General features: G+C 45.0%; 1 pseudogene; it reads right to left on the reverse strand.

Annotated features, from left to right (window-relative positions):
- Positions 1–5,284: 5,284 nt before the first annotated feature.
- Positions 5,285–8,060, reverse strand: LOC100347393 (methylcrotonoyl-CoA carboxylase beta chain, mitochondrial pseudogene; annotated as a pseudogene).
- Positions 8,061–8,839: the final 779 nt, after the last annotated feature.

Here is an 8,839-nt window from a genome sequence, read left to right on the forward strand (position 1 = left end):
GTGCTCTGTCTTCTAAGTCCGATATTCTCTCTTCTGTTTCACTGACTCTGTGTTTAAGGCTCTCTAATGTGTTTGCCATTTGATCTATTGAGTTCTTCATTTCATTTTGATTTCTCTTCACTATCACACTTTCCTGTTCTACTAGTTTCTGCATTTCATTTTGATTCCTCCTTAAGATTTCATTTTCTCAAAGGAGATTTTCTCTCCTGTCCAGCAAGGATTTCCACAGCTCAACCATTTGTGTCTGAAAACTTCTAATTGTTCTTATCATAATTTTTTTTTGAAATCGGTATCTTGCATTTCTTCCATCTCATCATCTTCATAATCTTGACTTGGAGTGTCTTGTTCATTTGGGGGTGTCATAATGTCTTCCTTGTTCTTGTTCCCTAGGTTTCTGCGTTTGTTGCTTGGCATTGTGGAGATATTCTTTGGATTCTTCTTCCCTCGCTGTGGTGATTTTTCTTGTTATACTATGACTATATTAAGTGAACTATCTGCTTTTGATGGAGCCTTAGAGGCTTGAGATGGGTGTGGCCTGAGAGCTCTGTTTGGTTCCTCAGGGTTAAGGGTGTGCCAAAAGTGACACTCCCAGATTAGGCGTGGTAAATATCTCTCTCTCTCTCTCTCTCTCTCTCTCTCTCTCTCTCTCTCTTTTGATTCAGAAGGAAAGTAATTCTGCACAGCTGAGCAGAATTGAAGGTAGTTAGCAGGCGAATTTTATACCCACAGGCGCCAGAGATCACAAGCTCTATCCCAAGGTCACACAGGGAATCTGTCCTGCCCTCAGTGTGGGCTCAAATTCTCCTGCAGTCTCCCACTGGGTTGCCAAGTTTACCGACTTGTAGCATCTCTGGAGAGTACTCACGTGATTTATGTGAGTTGTCTCCCCCACCGTCTCTTTTTTCAGTCTCAGTTCATTAACACCACACATTCACTAGGTCCTAATCTCCTGTTATTTCACCCCCTCCCCCCAGAGTCAGGTTTTTCTGCTTGGCTGAGGGCAGGTGCAGCCCTGAGGTCACCCCGCTTATGACGTATGTCCAAAATGGCACCTGCTGTTTGTCTTGCTCACCTTTGAGAGGTGAGCGGAGAGAGAGAAACTCATGTCCGTACCGGTCACATTTTTTTTTCTCCTCTCTCTTCTAGTTAGCCTGGTGAACTTTTCCCCATGGGGTTTCAAGCCTCGTTCGCTCTAGTTTCCTCTTTCTGCTTTCCTGCCGGTGTCTCGGGCTATTGAGGTTTGGCTCACCTTGCGTTCCAGCGCTGGTGTGTTGATTCTGCCACTGGTGTCCCGAACCGTGGGCTCCCATGCTCTCCACGCAGGTCCACTGTGAATCACTAGTTCCGGAAGAGTTTCCTCTGCTGTTTCTTCCCCTACTCTTCCTTGAACCTGCAGTATCTCTTCTTTTATTAAACTGTCTCTTCCCAGACTATCAGTGTGCTCCCTTCCTATTCCACCATCTTGCTGCTCTCTCTCAATCAATTTTAAAATAAATCACTTGCATGTGAATCCTTCTCTAATGCATGGTCTGCTTCTAGGAGCCCATCCTAAACCACCCACAGACTCATGGAAAAGGCTTGCTTTATTATGAGCTATACTTCTCCATAAAAAAAGTGTGTCTCTTGTAGGCTGCAAGAAATGGGGAGTGTCTATGAAGGACTACTCAAAAACTGCATGGAAAATGTGTGTTATGAAAAAAATTGTGTATGGATTACAAGGTTTTTTCACCTAAACTTATCTTCTCATTCTATTTTTCTGAAAACTTTTTGAAGCACTCTCAGCCATTCTCATCCACAAATATGGGACATTTTACAAATGAAACAAAGTTTATTTAAGCCCTGAGAAAGATGTGTGTGTGCACCATAGAAATACTATTGGCCTTTTGTATCTAATGGTTCTACATCCATGGATTCAACCAACTCCAAATCAATTTCTTTAAATAATCGCATCAGTTCTGAAGATACACAAGTTTTTTTCTTGTCATTATTCTCTAAACCATAAAATATAACAACTATTTACAAAGCACTCACATTGCGTTGGTTATTTTTAGTAACCTAGGGATTATGTGAAGTATCCAGGAGAATATGCAAATTCCGAGGGATATTCTGAAACCCGTTCCTCACAAATATCAAGGGACAACTGCAGTCACACCTTTCATGACATCACATCCATCTAGAGACTCCCTGAGTTGTATAAATTTCACTGTATGATTAGATAGTGCAGGCCTTAGGCATGATATAAAATAGCCAAGAATCAAAACAAAACAAAGCCATTTTAACTGAGCTGTTAGAGGTCAGATATTATGATGCAAATCATGACTATCGTTTCTTGGACTTGGGGATAAACTATGTTACTTACAAAGAGATTAATACAAATATATTGGCCGGTGCCATGACTCATTTGGTTAATTCTCTGCCTATGGCGCCGGCATCCCATATGGGCACCAGGTTCTAGTCCCGGTTGCTCCTCTTCCAGTCCAGCTCTCCGCTGTGGCCCGGGAGGGCAGTGGAGGATGGCCCAAGTGCTTGGGCCCTGCAGCCGCATGGGAGACCAGGAGGAAGCACCTGGCTCCTGGCTTCAGATGGGCGCAGAGCACCAGTCGTAGCAGCCATTTGGGGGGTGAACCAACAGAAGGAAGAACTTTCTCTCTGTCTGTCTCTCTCACTGTCTATAACTCTACCTGCAAAATAAAAAAAAATGCAAATACAAAGAGCATAATTAGACCAAGAAGTATTTGCAAAGCTAATTGTAGGCCAGCGCTGCAGCTCACTAGGCTAATCCTCCGCCTACGGCGCTGGCACACCAGGTTCTATCCCGGTTGGGGTGCCAGTTCTGTCCCAGTTGCTCCTCTTCCAGTCCAGCTCTCTGCTGTGGCCTGGAAAGGCAGTGGAGGATGGCCCAGGTCCTTGGGCCCTGCACCTGCATGGGAGACCAGGAGGAAGCACCTGGCTCCTGGCTTCGGATCGGCGCAGCGCATCAGTCGTAGCAGCCATTTGTGGGGTGAACCAATAGAAGGAAGACCTTTCTCTCTGTCTCTCTCTTTCTCCCTGTCTAACTCTTCCTGTCAAAAAAAAAAAAGAAAGAAAGAAAGAAAGAAAAGCTGATTGTAACAAAAGAGTACTGGAATCATAATGCATTTTTCACAATAACTTAATTGAGCACATTATATCTAGTGACATTTCAGGGCATTTGCTTAGAATTGGAAAAATCAATAGGTAGATTAAATCTCATGACTTTCCACTCTGTGCTTAAAAGCTGTGCTTTATTTTTTTAAAAAAGATGTATTGCCGGCGCCGCGGCTCACTAGGCTAATCCTCCGCCTTGTGGTGCCGGCACACCAGGTTCTGGTCCCAGTCAGGGCGCCGGATTCTGTCCTGGTTGCCCCTCTTCCAGGCCAGCTCTCTGCTGTGGCCCGGGAGTGCAGTGGAGGATGGCCCAAGTGCTTGGGCCCTGCACCCCATGGGAGACCAGGATAAGTACCTGGCTCCTGCCTTCGGATCAGCGCGATGCGCCGGCCACAGTGCGCCGGCCGTGCGCCGGCCATTGGAGGGTGAACCAACGGCAAAGGAAGACCTTTCTCTCTGTCTCTCTCTCTCACTGTCCACTCTGCCTGTCAAAAAAATAAAATAAATTTTAAAAAATGTATTATTTATTTATTTATTTATTTGAAACTCACAGTTACACGGAGAGAAGAGAGGCACAGAGGGAGAGAAAGAGAGAGGTCTTTCATCCGCTGAGTCACTCCTCAATTGGCCTCAATGTCCCGAGCTAAGCTGATCCAAAACCAAGAGCCAGGAGCTTTTTCCACATCTCCCATGCAGGTGCAGGGGCCCAAGGACTTGGGCCAACTTCCACTGCTTTCCCAGGCCATAGCAGAGCGCTGGATCTGAGGTGGAGAAGCTGGGTTTTGAACCGGCACCCATATGGGATGCAGGCACTGCAGGCGGCGGCTTTACCCGCTACACCACAGCACCGGCCCCTGTGCATTATTTTAATGATCTATTCCATTGTAGGTACATCAGGTTCCAAAAGCCATGAGAAATGCATGCCTTGAAGAACAAGATGTGTGCCAGGGGCTGGAGGAAGGGGAAGATGGGAGTTACTATGAAATGGATAGGGAGTTTCAGTTAAGGATGATGAATAAATTCTGGAGGTGATTGGTAGTGATGGCTGCATAACAGTGTGAAGATCCTTAATGCCACTGAACTGTACACATAAAATGGTAAATTTTGTTTTATGTATATAATAAATGTATACAAACATATATAAAAGTGATAAAAGATACTTCTGTGTTATTTTTATCTTCTAGTAAGAATGCATTTGTATCTAATGAAAATCAAGGCAAATAGGAGAATAGAGGAGGATCAGTGAAGGAAGAGGCATCTACACTAAGAATGGCAGAAGGGGTTGGGAAAAAACCTGGAGTGTTGGGGTAAGGAGAGCTAAGGACAGCATTTCAGGGAGGAAGTGTTCAACTGACTCGAATGCTATGGAGCTAAGTCAGACAAGGTCTGTGGTTTCAGCCACATGGAGACTAAGGGTAAACTCAGAGAAAGCTATGGGTGAAAGAAGTCAGAAAGAAAAGAGTGAGGAGGGAACAAGCTGACAGATAGAACCTAGGGTGCAGCCAATACAAAAATAGCACTCTCATGGGAAGGAGACAGGATGGTGGCTAAATGGAAAACTAATAGATGGATTTTTTTAAAAAAAAGACATTTATTTATTTGAAAGGCAGAGTTACAGAGAGGCAGAAGCAGAGAGAGAGAGGTCTTCCATCTGCTGGTTCACTCTCCAAAAGGCTGCAACCACTAGAGCTTGGCCACTCTGAAGCCGGGAGCCAGAAATCTCTTTTGGGTCTCTCAGGCCATAGCAGAGAGCTGGATCAGAAGTGGAGCAGCCAGGACTCCAACAGGCGCCCACCCATATGGGATGCTGGCACTGCAGACTGGAGCTTTAACCCGCTAGGCTGCAATGCCGGCCTCAATAGATGGATTTTTAAAATAAGAGTTAGAGAGTATCAGGCATAATCAGCAAAACAATCATTTCAATGGAAATGCAACTTGATATGAGTAATTTCAATAATACCTTGAGTTTACAGATTAAAGAGCTTTTCATGCTGCTTGTAGGACAGAAAGAATAACTGGAAATTATTCTGTTCATTTTATGGGTGGTAAAATTGATTTTCTCTAAGAAAACCTAAAAGGAATTAATACTCACAAAATAGACATCATTGTTGACATTTTTAAGACAGAAAAGTACAATGTACTATGCTGAAAAAATTCACTAGAACAGCCACATGTTCAACAAGTATGAAATATTGAGGCTATGACATGTGCTAATATTTGGTGCATGTCCAACAGAAGACATTTTATATTCTGGTTTCATCCTGAAGATGCCAGACTCAGACTTCTGGATTGGTGTGTTGAGGGTGGTACCAATATTGAGACCCAGGACCAGTCTGGCATCCCCCAGATCAATAAGCCATCATCCCATCATCTTGAAATAGCTACTCCAGCCTTACACTGGAGTAGCAGGGGTTTCCCGCCTCTTTGAACCTCTTGACAGTAGGTTCCTTGAGAGCAGCTTCTTCAGCACTGGAGCCCTGCTTCCCTTCCTGGTGCTTTTTGGTCTTTGCTTACTGGGGCTGACACATTGGCTGCCTGCTCTCCTCCCATCACTGAGATGCTAGCATTTGGCTAAATGCAGAGAAATCATGAGCTCTATGCTTCGCCACACATCCCTGGTTTCCGAGCATCAACTCTTTGATGACAGTTACCTTGGGCACTTTGGCACAGGCTACAGCAGCCACCATCTTGGCCCCATCACTGGCAATTCCCTCTGCTTCACAGTCTCTACCAACCATAAATCCAGTAACATTTTGAGTATTTCTTTGGCAGCATAGCTAGATGAAGAGAGCATTCCTTTTTGCAGACTCAAAAAAAGAGAACTCCGTTGTATCCAAAATTTGAGCAAAATTTACAACTAATGTGTCTCCATACAAGGCTTTGAACTCATTGAATCTGTTCCATCCACGATTCTAACAATGACCTCTTGGACATCAAAGTTTCTCTTGAGGTTAGCACCAACTCTTCCATAGAGTTCATCAGCAGGAAACAGAGCTCTACAGAAGGGTCCATGGTATCATCTAATTTCTCCTGGTAATTTAGACTCCTCACAACCTTCTTTGTTAAGTGGAGGGTGTGTGGGTCATCTAAAGCATAGTGGTCAGTGACTCCAGACATTCTGCAATGACGATCAGCTTCTCCAAGATCCTCAGCAGACTCCTCTTCTCCAGGTACTGCATTAACCAAGGGGTGTCCAGCCAAGAAAATGGTACCCTGCTTGCAGAAGATAATGTTTTCATTGGCCACTGCAGGCAAGTAGGCACATCCTGCCTACAGGAGCCCATGATCACCTCTAGCTGTGTAATAATTTTAGATGACACAATTACCTGATTATAAAATATGCACCCAAAATGATCTCAATCTGGAAATGTATCCGCTTGTCGAGGTAAGTTTTCCCCTCCTGAATCCAGTGGTAGGTGCAGGAGACCCGGTACTACCTGCGGACACCTCTTCATACAACTGTTAACCTCTAAACTGGAACAATTCCAGAGATGAAGACCCTGGGTCAAGAGGTCTGGGTAACAGTTTTCCTCTTGCTGTGTGATCAGCTCCGGTTCTCTCATTCCTTCCTACTCTTATAGACTGTGCTGGTTCATGGAGTTGGTTCACTAGTGCTTTCACCTGTTCCTAGTTGTCCTGGTAGGTGGCAGAGCCTGAGCCCAGCAGGACCCCAGGTACCAGTAGCCACACAGCCCTGGGGCAACAGTGCTTGTGCAGGGCTACAGAACCAACCTTGGGGAAGCCCAAATATCGGTGGGCAGCAAGCCAGGGTGCAGAATGCAGAACCGCCTGCTCCTGAAGGGAACATATTCTCAGTCCTGTTGCTACACAGCCTGGAGCTGAGCTTCAGATTGCATCCTTGAAGCCCCCGGCCAAAGCCAGGCCCCAGAAAAACTTTTTAAATGCAGGTAGAATGGGTGGTCTGAATGACGCTATCTAGACACTGAATAAATGGATCTTGTCAATCCTTTGTCCTGTCCCAATCATTTCCAATTTGACAGAAGTCACACCAAAAAGCAAATAGGCTCTAAAGTTAATAAAGTAGAGTTTATTAAATATGAGAAAGAACCAAATACATTGATAGTTAAGATTGTTTTTGTAATCTGACAACACTTACGACTCTGAGACTCCTGAAATCCAGAGTAAAAATGGAACCAAAAGGTTTCCCACAAAGGAAGAAGCATACAATAAATGTTCCAAAGAAATGAAGTCTAAGACAGCGACAATGAAATAGACATTTCTCATGTAAAACTTTATGAAGGTAACATGATAGGCAGGTCTCCCGACATCAATTTCAGTTAAAGAATGCAAGGAGGTTTTTATGTGGATGTTTGAAAATGGAAGTTGGATAACAACATAGAGGTTCAACGCAAAACCCACTTCAGTTCAAGTGCTTCTGGGGGGATGAAGTTGACACTGTCGCAGAGTGATTCCAGAAAGTAATCAAATGCAATACCAGGGTGGGGTCAGGAAACCATAAGCACCAGGAGCGCTTGTGGAATCAGGAACTTGCTGCAGGAATTCAGCTTCACACAGGTGCGGCAGGTGCCGGGGAAGGAAGGATCCAGTGGGGGAGAAGGAGGATAAGGGACGGTCACTAATAAGGCTGCCTGCAGCACAGCAGCAGGTGGACGTGGGAGAGCACACAGTGACCCTGGGAACCCAAGCACAACAGCAACTGGAATGCGGTCTCCAGCAGGACTGGTGTAGACATCGGTGCAAGCTACAGCCTCCTCACAGCTGGTGCCTTTATGGATTTGCAGCCAGGGGTCACTGCTCAACTTAGGGTTGCTGTAGGTCAGCAGGCCTGAGAAGCAGAGAAGAGCCTGGCCTTGGTATACGGCAGAGGGTAGAGACAAACGAGAGCCCATCCCTGCCTCTGTCTCCCTCTGGGTCTGACCACCACGCCCTTCAGGGCTTGTGGCTGCTGCCATCACGCACCCCTCCACATCTCTACATCGTCCTCTTTTGGCCAACTTAATCTGCAAACACACAAGGAAGGAAGGTTGCTTCTGGCAAATGTAGTGCCAGTTTTTACCCAAGGGATCCCTGAACAAAACCACACGGGGCCGTGTTGTAGCCAGCATGAAGGAAGAAAAAGAAATGAGGATATGAGCTAAGGGCGCATCCTGCCTTTCTCAAAATGCTAGTTTTTGGAAGCCGCTCATGGCATTTCTGTGTCTGGTTACAGTTACCAGCAGTTAAATCATTCTCTGGCCAAATTTCTCCTTCTAATTTTTAGGTAAAATGCCAGGATATGGCAGGGAAGCCCCAAATAATCACTTGCTTTATCAGTTGCCCTAATCAAAACCATCATTTGAAACCTAATCACCCTCCATGGCCATATCCAAAAATACGCCGGGATAAGAGTGACTAAGACAAGGCACTGAGGGCTAACAAAAAGGTGACAGCACCATGTAGGGCTGAAGGACTGGGCCTTCTATTTAATCTTGTAATAAGTATACTTATATCATATTCATAAAACCAATCATTTTACTATGGATGTACTCTTTGCAAAGCACTGTGCATATTTCATCTTAGAAGATTTCACAAAAGAATAGATGGAGACTGCACACGTTTAAAATCTTGCTCTCAGTCACACAGTTAACAAGCGCCAATCCAGTCCTTGAACTCTAACCTGACTGCATTGCACACACCTTCGTTCTCCTTGTCTTCTCCCACACTGTTTAGTAAAGCTTCCAACACTGCAGAG

The sequence above is a fragment of the Oryctolagus cuniculus genome, chromosome 11, assembly GCF_051225735.1.
Source record: "Oryctolagus cuniculus isolate XC-2025 breed Fujian yellow rabbit chromosome 11, ASM5122573v1, whole genome shotgun sequence".
NCBI lineage: Eukaryota > Metazoa > Chordata > Mammalia > Lagomorpha > Leporidae > Oryctolagus > Oryctolagus cuniculus.